Raw genomic sequence first — 10,719 nt, forward strand, 5'->3', positions numbered from 1 at the left:
TGCTTTACGTCGATGGCACCAACGCAATTACGAAAGTTCCATTTCCACATAAACTCAGCGGCGATTTCCTTCAACTGCCTGTGATGTGGTAACCTCAGCACTCTCGGTTGCAGTACCTTCCATAAAGTCTTGCACACTTGTGGAACCAGCTGTGAGACAGTGGCTTTTCCAACCCTGAAGCTGTACGACAGGGACTGATAGCTATTTCCACTTTCCAAGAACCTGGAATAAGGAAAACATATATTGCCTCTATTTAGCTCAAATTTAAATGTTATTTGCTAACAAAATAATGCTTGTTAGCAGCACTTCACATATGATCTGCAAGATGTTTTAGAGTTACATCACCTCTGACATACAGCGAAGTTGCCTTATGGAAATATAAAACTTGGTGAAGGCCTTTTCTTGAGGTGTAGCCTTCTTTCCCAAGATAGAATGCTGAACTTAAAATCTTTATAAAGCGCAATACGTCGATCATATGCTATCGTAACAGCTTATTGTGCCCCCGGATGCTCGTACATGCACGCGTCACAAGGTTAGGAGCGCGAGACACTGCCTTTCAGATAAACGTGCAGCTAATGACTAGAATACGAAACCTCTAATTGTGCATGCAACAGCAGCTCTATCTCGGAAGAAAACAGATTGATTTGCCACCAGCCAGTCCTCAGAGCTAAGCTGCGCAGTCAAAGCAGCGTGCCCACGTCCCGCGCCTACCATCTCAAGCAGAGAAAGCGACAAATCTTCAGCTATTATGCTTACCTCTAAGTTATTGCCAAACGCTCAGCTGATGACAGAGATTCTCGCAGTTGCGTCTCTTGAACTTCAATGAGTGGTCTGACTGCTGCGGCGACATGCGTACGAAGTTGTAGAACAGCGTCGTGTTGCCATCCCTCAGCTTCGCAAGAAGATTGTGGAATTCTCCGTCCACGGGTGTTTCGAGGAACACTTGGCGAAACCAAATTCTTCTACAATGCAAATATCTGCGTCGGTTAACCGCATGGATCGTCATAAGCTGATTTTGAGCCTGGACAGCCTGTACCTCGGCCAGCACTCGTTTGCTAATTGGCATAATATTGAAAACTACGTTTCTCAGCTGTCCGAGAGAGCTGATTGGCCGGTCCTTAAAAACATATCTAACCGAAGTAGTGAATGGGAACAGTACGCGGTTTTTAGCCACTTAGTAGAGCATGCAGCAGTTACGTAAAATGCGATAATTACGACATTTATGGCGGATACGACTGTAGATTGAACACGGTTTTATTTGTTAATGAACTTGACTGGCTCCATGTGGGTAACTTAGCAATGTTGATTATTATTATTATTATTACTATTATTATAATTATTATTATTATTGTTGTTGTTGTTATTATTCACAAGCGCTTTAAATATCACCACTGGTTCTCTTTTGTGAGACTCCGCATCTGTAGAGTACCGTAAATGTAAAACACCACACAAGAACACCGTAAATATAGAACTCCTGTGCGTAATCAGTGAAGAGAATGACTCTGATATTTTCGGACTCTCTGAGAACGCCTCTATAAGTGGGATCATGACTCAGATATTTCATGCTTGAAGAAGAGTGCCTCTGACCGGCCGGCGGCATACTGGAAGAAAATCCGCAAGCACTCCAGTAAACGTGGAGAGCGTTTTCGCCTGCTCTACCCTAAGGGAGTAGAAGTCCAAGGAGTCGCAGATTGTTTTGCTGCCCATTTCTCAGCCTTATATAAAGCTTCAGGTTTCAACGCTGGTGTCCGTCAGCGGCACAGAGCGGCTCCTACATCGAGTCCTGTGAAGAAAAACTTATCACCGAATGCCTTAAGCGCTTAAAGTCTTCCGTATGCTGCGGCTCTGATGGCATCCCCTCCACAATTTTTAAACCTCACGGGAGTATAGTGTATTTGACCCAGTTTTTACATCTGTATTTAATAACTCAGAATACTTCCATCGTTTCACACATGGGGAAAACTGCTCGTGTTTTTCATGTATTTAAGTCGGGCTGTAAAACAGATGTCTTGAATTATCACCCGATTTCTCTTCTCTGTACCACGTCTAAGATTTTTAGAGCAAAAGCTCCACAACACCACGTCGCGCAAGGTCATTTATAGCGTCGCATTTATTGTGTCCTCAGCAAAGCTTTTGAGTGGTCAGCCACGCACTGCATCCGATCAAGCTTACGCACTGTGGTGTTGAAGCGTCAATTGTAAATCTCTTGCTGAGTTGCCTTATTGATGGATCATGTTATGTTAACGTCAATGGGCAAACGTCTTCTTACATGGCAACTAGCGGCGTCCCTCAAGGGTCAGTATTAGGACCACTCTTTTTTATTTTCTAATAATGACCTCCTTACCGCCATTCGAAATTCTTCATTCCTTCTATACGCCGATGACATCAAGATATTTAAGGCAGTTCATACTGTTGATAACAGTCGCATCCTGCGGTCTGACCTGTTTTGTTTTTCTAAAGTATGCACAGGTAATAACCTCACGTTGGATGCTCCTAAGACCAAAGTTATGACGTTCACCCTAAAACAGGAAGCATTTATTTTTCGTATTCCGTAGATTCTCTACCATTGTATAAGGTCCGTGAATGCAATGATCTCGGTGTACTTTTTGATACAAGCTAAGACTTTTCAGCTCACACTTAACGCTGTGCAATGCAGGGTATGCGCTCTCGTGACTCTGCTTGCAGACAATCGAGATAATTTAATTCTCTTACACCATTCCGCAAGTTGTACACAACAATCTGTATTCGTCAACTCTAATACGCATCGGTTGTCTGAAATGGCATTTCTAGATCCAACAGCGAGGTTATAGATCCGGTCTAGAAATATCTCTAAACATATGTCATTACAGCAGTTGCTAACAGGTACACTGGATCTTGTTATTGCACTGTTGCATAATTGTCATTGCCCTTACTTCGCTGCCGACGTAATCGCACTGACCAGTTTATTTGTAACTCCTCGGTACCCTCACCTGCCCAGAGTTCCTCAGTTATGTCATGTTTCGTATTGCGTGCAGCAACAGGAGAAAATAGACCTTTACATGTTCCGGGCTGTCATCACCAACACTCAACAGTCCACATAATACAGTCTTTATAACGCTTACTTTCATGATCTTGATATTCTTCATAACTCGCTGTCACTGTACCATTCCGAGCTTTGCGCTTGTGCTGTCATAATTTCACATATTGTTGAACTGCCCTTCTTCCCTTCTTTCTGTTTATTCACCCTGCGGCTTTTAAGTACACTCTTCTTTTCAAGATTGTTGTCTTAAATTGTTTGTATTTTTTTACTTTTATTCTCCTGCCATTTTTCTTGTTTCTTTATGTATGCGTGCGCCAGCCCTTAGAACTTATGGATGTTCGTGAGCAAGGTAAAATTGGGCACGGCACAATGTTCGTGGGCACGGCACAATATTATTGAATAAATAATAAATGATTGATTACAATTGTGTTTCTCTTGTTGTGCCGCGATATTTCTGGAACGAAAATTTTCGCGTACCAGCTCTAAAGCACATAGATCTACGCAATTCCTACAGATATGTTGCTCCTCGAACAAGAAATAAGTATGGCAAATGGCAAAAAGAAAACTATATTTCGAATAGGGTAATGAACTCCCTACGGCAGCTGCCAAGTTCATCCGGCTTAAAAACGCCTTAAAAGAAGGGACATGAAAACTAACGCTCGTATGAAGCTGACTTTTATTGTATGTATGTGAATATTGCGGTTGTTTGAACATTGCACCTATGAACGATTCACGGCTTTCGTTTAGTATATTTGCTAATTCAGTGCATATTTATGTAATTGTGTGAGCCGTTTGTTTAACAATGACCTGTAGCACCCTTATTGCTAAAGGTTCAGTATTACTTGGAATTTTATGCTTTTGTACGTGTTATTGAAATTGGTGAAGAGATTTTGTTTATATTTTTGAGCATTGGTTATGCTCGAGAACCTGTCAGTATGATTTTGCCGCGACGGTCACATCTCGCCATACCAGCGTCGGAAGGCTTCAGCAGACAAAGAAATACATCTATGTAAGAACAGGCAATAAAGGCTATTATTATTATTATTATTATTATTATTATTATTATTATTATTATTATTATTATTATTATTATTATTATTATTATTATTATTATTATTATTATTATTATTATTATTATATTTGTTGCAGGACTTGTCTTTATACGACTGAGGCTACCCGGACGCAATGCAAAGAAAATCCGGGAGAAAACGAGTAACGCTTTGAAATGAAGCACTTGCAAAAATTATTAACTTGGAACTGTTGATGATCTGCCCGGCATCTTTTATCGGAATCTAATCACCCAATGTTCCCCAATGCGCAGCCCTTTACTGCGCAATGGGGAATCAGTGCAGGACAAGTATAACCTCTTAAGACCCCTTGTGCAATACATTGCAGATTGCCTTCAACAGTTTTTAGATATTCGCTCGCAAGTGACTATGCAAAATAATCATCCTGGATATGAATTACGGTGCGCGTGTAACTGTAAAGAAGTGGTTTACCCATATTCCTTTCATCGGCTTTCGAGAAATTTGACACTCAATTGATCTAGACAGATGTGTGGTGCAAGACGGCCGAAAGCAACCTTGAGGTGTGTTTCCAAATCACTGAGATTCTGTGAAAATAGCGGACGCGGCAGCAACATGGCAATGTAGTTAGTACATGTAGTTATATCTTCATCTCCTCGTTTAAACAATGAAATGCAGTTTTTACCATAGCAAACATGAGGAGATGATGGAGATAATTTTTTTTCACGTACATAGAGGCGCGGCTTTGGCCTCTAAACGTGGCACACATTGGAATTTATGAATTACAGCCACTGAGATTACAATGCACATGCACTGAAAACTAATTCTGAAGATGACAACTATTCGCCCTCAGATTTGTGGTAACAAAACGACTGTTCCCCTTACTTTTGCAGTAAAGACCCGATTTATCCATTGAAGCTCAAAAACAAGCAGAACGCCATTGTATTTGTCGCACAATTTGGAAATTATTATCTTAAAACTAGTGTAATCCTCAGGGTTAATTCCAACTATAATTACGTAAAAATTACAAGTAGTGATTTTTGTTTATCATATAGTTATGCATTTATATTTTCCGCGAAGGTAATTTGCATATCTTTGAGAAATATAGCTCCAGATCTAGAATTATTCTCTCGGCCACAGGCGATTTTCTAATAATTTTGGCAGTCTCCTCCAGGACGGCCGATAGATACACATATATGTGAATCACTGCCTACAAATGATCTATACTACTGTTCAATATATTCATATGGTGTGTTGTATATTTATTCATTTGCCTAATGAAAGCACTCAAAAGTAGAAGGTGATAAGAAAGAGATACACATTGTGCCTAATAGTAATCATAAAGAAGGTAATTGTTCGCCTTGTAAGCATGTTTGTTAGCGCACCTTTAAACTAGACTGCGCAGATGGGTTACCTTGGCATAAAAGCTACAAAACATGCTTCAAATGTAAGGTCGTATATGCTCACAATGTTGAGTTGTCCCCTCTCACATCAACAAAACCGTTGTCAAGGCTACGAGCTTGACTTTTTTTTTGTGCGTTTAAAGTCAACCCGCTCTGAGCTTCGCTATGAAATTTCGAATACACGGGAAGTGTACCTGCTAACCTGAACCACCGGGAACGAACACTCACAGCGGCGAGCAGAGATCTGCGCGCACTTGGATCATCAAAGCTATCGTGCCTAACACTGGTTCTGACGCCAGCCTTTGTGCGACTGTGGCTGGGACTGGCTGTTTTGCTACGCAAGGAAACAATGAAGCTGTACGTGCTCGATAAGTGATTACCAATTGATCACATGGTACGAGACGCTGATCACATGTCTCCGAGCTCGTCCACCTGAAAGCAGCTCGGAGAAGAAAACATTCGCATTCACTTTGTTCTCCTGGGAAGTGCACGCAATCTTTTGCCCTCGCTTCCGCCGATGATTTGGTATACATTGCTTTTACCGTTTTGATTCACTAAGTACCGGATGTGTGCGGAAGAGCCCGAATGTTGTGGCTGCCCGAATACCGACGTATAGCGGGCAACACAACATATCCGAGGGATTGTTATTTCGTCCGTGAACGCTGAAAATACTGTCCGCGTCTTGAGTTTACTCGTTGTGTGAGGCTCTCACTTCAAATCGACCTTGCAAAACGCACTGCGCAAAATGGCCAGACGGCAATATACGGCGGAGCAAATGTCATACCCTTTTGACGGCTTCATCGTTGTTCCCACAGAAATCATCAGTGTGCTTAGACTAGCAATCGCGGGGTTTCATTCGCCCGTGAGTTTTATAATCCGTAGTCTAGTATTGTGAGAACTATTGCCTATGGAACGCCCACGAAAAATGACAATCGCTGACATAAATTGTGACATGAAGCCGCAGGAGTTACGTGCTCAGATGGAAGTCCCATCCAAGAACTCTTGAAACAAGAAACTGATGAGCACAGCGGAACGTAGCAACATCTATACTTGCCTTATGTAACGTTGAACAAAGCGGAAACGTAGAGCCGTTGTGCGTGTGTACGTGATTCTTTTGTCGCACACGGTGACTAACGCATACGTTTGTTGGAGGGCCTGTATTCTGTCTTCAAGTAGGTTTATGCCATATTTAAAGTTACTTAGATGACTGCCGGTACAATGAATGCCGCAGTGCTAATACATTTATAGTTGGATTTCTACCGATATGTGATCCGTATAAAGACGCAAGTTGATGGTTGAACATGAACATATAAGTTAGCATTAGTAACCTTAATAATGAGGCTCAGTTCCCGAAGAAGCATGAGGCTAGTGGCGTAGAAATTGACATTAAATGCTCAAGCAGAAGCGGTACGAACGGGTTCGACACCTGCAAGCAACGTTTTAATATTCCAAAAAAGGTTATTTACCCGAATCGTTATGACGCCTTCAGAAGATGGGCCTTATATAGCAATACACAGTTTTGCAGCAGTATTGAGTTTACCAACATATTGGTGCTTTATAGCATCGGAAACGCGCGGCTATATTCGAGAACATTCCGAATCGAACCCAATTTTCCTCGAATATTTGATAAAAGCTCAAGACCATGAGGTGTTTTACGCTTGCGCAAGGCACCAGACAATCACGCACCAGGCGCTGTTGGCTGCTCTTTCCAAATCACGGAACCCGTGGCCCTATCCCGAGAAGGCACGTTACGGTCAATTGTTTCAAAACACTGCAAACAATGTGAACACTCTTGTTTGTCTTATAGCTGAGCCACATGAAAAAGGTGGGCGTTTGGGAACGCCAAAGAAGGAGCCTGTTTTTTTTTCCTGCCTAATCCTTCCATAATCCTGCCTGGTCAGATTATCGCGCTGAAAAAGAAGATGCAGTGTCAATTAACGAAACGACCGACGGTTGCAGGGAGATCACTTCTGCTTTCATACCAAAAAAAAAAGAAGACAAAATATGTTTGTCACCGAACTCCGAGAAACCGCAGTTGTTCGGAGGCATGGTCAATACGACACTGGTCATAGGGCGGCATTTACATCGGCATCATCTGTCCAACTCATTTTCTTGGCATGCACGCGCAATATGGCACACGGACATTCAATAACCGAAAGCTGTGCCATTCGAACCATACAGAGGATTTAGTTGGCGCGCATGTCGCTCTTAAAGGGGCAGGCATATACAAATCATTGCAACTGAGGAGCAGGGGTTCGCGATCTCATTGACTGGAAGCGTGGACATTTCCGCATCACCTGCAAGGAAGGAGGACAAGGGTTCTCGTTTATTCATTTATCCTCACCCTATAAAATACAAGTGCGAGACATTCTACGTCCACAGAGATAACAAGCATGCCAAGTCTCCTTCTTTTTGAATTCTTGGTGTTCCCACGTGGGCATTATATTCTTTTTATTGACTACACTGATTGCCTCGACGACCCTGAGCATATTTCACATCTTCGATTATGGCCCTTTGCACACATATACACTTATTGATTCTATGATGGTCTTGGTCGCGACGTTGCTGGTTAACTATTCTCCCATGAACAGCGGCTACTCAAGGAGGGGCGCGCGTTTGTCTAGCATAGGGCGTGTTGTAATTTTAACAGTGTGGCTTCCTGGAATTCTATCTTTATCGGCGTACTTTCGCAGTGAACTAACGTCTCTATTGACTATAACGCAACCACCAGATCACGTGGGCACTACACAAGACCTGGAATCGGCACTCGATGGAGAAGAAATTCAGCCGTGCATTGTCAGGAATGGCTGCTTCCATTCAGTCATAGAGGGTAAAATTGTGAATGGTCAGCACTCGTTGGAGGCGAAACTAAAAGCAGCTTTCGCTCAGAACAAGGCAACACCTTGTCACCTCTTCGACTGCACTAACGAAGGCCTCTAGCGCGCTAGCAAACCAGGTTTCGTGCGTTTGCTGTGCGGGCAGAAGGAATGCGATGCGAACCTAAGGCAACATTTTTTTGGAGTCGCGTGATTCGCTGAAACTCACACTTGCCAACACACCGGTTCGGAACAGTTTTAATCTGGTACAAGCGTACGACCAACTTCTGCAAAGCTTTTTCCAAACCCCTTCGCCTCCTTTCTACAAACCGATTTCTTGCGATGCTGGAATGCTTGCTAATGTGCGGAGTGATTACAATGACATCGAGAACGGGCTTTCGCACATATTTGTACTGTCAGACTTCTGCTCCTTACTTGTTCCATTTGCCGAGTTCGTTCATTACATATCGCCTAGAGTGGATATTAAGTTGAAAATGTATGTTGTCAGTGCATTGAAAATAAATTTAGAATAACTTGGACCAAACTTGGATGGGTAGGCTGCGGGCTTTCAAAAATCGCATTGGTGACTTTTGTGAGAACGTGTGTCGGTAATCAACGCAAGCACAACGTGTTTCACTTGTTTTGCGTCGTGAATATGAAATTCGATAATTAATGCAATCATCGAGAATCACCGCTTTTGATTTTATCGCTCCCAATCTGCTTAATTTCAGTCGTAACAGTGCTGCGTCATTTGGTTCTTCATAAACGCCTGTAGCATATATAAATCTAGCGCATCTGGAACGAGAGAGAAACGATAGAATGGCAGAGAAGGTAACCAGGAAAAAGGGAAAATCGATTTAAAGAGGTAGAAGGGAGAAAGATAAGTATCAAAACTGATATGTGCGCAGAAAAGTGTGAGACGGCACACATCACTATGAATTCCCATCCGTATGCCCGTAAACCGGAGGAAGTGACCTAGCGCTCCGACTGCATTTAGCGCACATGTCAGTTGATACCACCGTCCATGTATCTTTTACGGTGAGATTACGAAATGATTGCGCTTCGTTTTTATACTTTAGCCTTAGTGCCAGCATGTGATAGGCAACTATGACGTGTAAGCGCTAACTGTTCGCTGGGTGTCGCGGAAGAAGAAATCTACAGTGATTGCTGGGCGGGTTCATCAGGCCTTTATTAAGTTATAGCGTCTAGGGCCCCACGTCGTAGAAAATCCAGTGTTGGATAACGGGGTCGGCGGCGTTGTTGACTAAAGAAGGATTATCCGGAACCACGCATTTATGACCGCGGAGGTCCTCCCCGTAGCGTATAGGCGTAGCTTACCTGATCGAATTTTTCACAGTAAAATGCGTCAGGAAAAGCTTCTAAAATACGACTTACACACAACCTAGGGATATGGTAGCGTCGGATTGAATTTTGAATATACGAGACAACACAATTTTGTTGCGCGGGAAATCAAACACAAACCCATTTTCCGGCAGCCGTTTAAGGTCTGTCTAATTGGGAGCGGCTCGCCCTGCTCATTTCCTTACAACACCATCCAGATGGCGCTCGCTTCCGCGCATCCATAGAGGGGAGCTCAAAGGGAAGCTCCTTAGTTTTCGAAGCGAGATCAGGATACCTTAGAAAGCGGTATATTGATAAAACGAGGTACACCGAGGTCGAAGAGGCATGTGCTTGCTGCGGTAAAGCTAGGAAAACGATGTAACATGTTTTATTGGAATGGGAAGACCCAGCTCCCGTCCCGACCTCCTTGAAGACCTTGGGTTCAGGGATAGCAGAGGAAAGTAAACATGTGCGCAATAGAGATTATTAAGAGGCGATTGGAGGTTTCGTGGTGGAAAAGCAGGGAGACCACAAAAAACGAAGACGCCCAAAAACAGATTTCTCAGTAATGGTTCAAAAAGTTTGATTCATGGAATTGTTTGTACCTGTGTGTTTTCTAAAAAATTATAGGTACGACATTAGGCAAAATAATAACAATTGCTTGGTACCGCAACCCACAACCCTGATTCAAAGGTGACTTTCATAGCATCCATCCATCCGTCCATCAGCGACAGGCCGCGGTGAGGGGAAAGAAAAAAAAAGGAACCAGAAATCTCGTCTTCCCTGCATATCGTTCGCCGCCAGCGTTTCCAGGTAAACATTACAGTTAATAAACTGCAGCTGCTGGGAAGCGCGAGAAGCAGTCAGAGATCTTTTAGTGCTATCGGGTTCGACTCTTAATGGCAAATCTAAAGCGTCCTCCAATTTGTTTGTAAAGTCAGCGCAGTTATTAATACAAGGAAGAACACAAAAGCAGGCAAATGTAAGTTCTACGTTTAGGTACACGCACTTGGTCAGTGAATGCGCGGCATTTAAAAATATCAAGAAAAGGTGCCAAAACACATTGAAGCCCTGCTTGAGCGGCGGCGTCGTCAAGCGTAATAAGAGATGCGACA

The sequence above is a fragment of the Dermacentor silvarum genome, chromosome 7 (genome assembly GCF_013339745.2).
Source record: "Dermacentor silvarum isolate Dsil-2018 chromosome 7, BIME_Dsil_1.4, whole genome shotgun sequence".
Lineage (NCBI taxonomy): Eukaryota > Metazoa > Arthropoda > Arachnida > Ixodida > Ixodidae > Dermacentor > Dermacentor silvarum.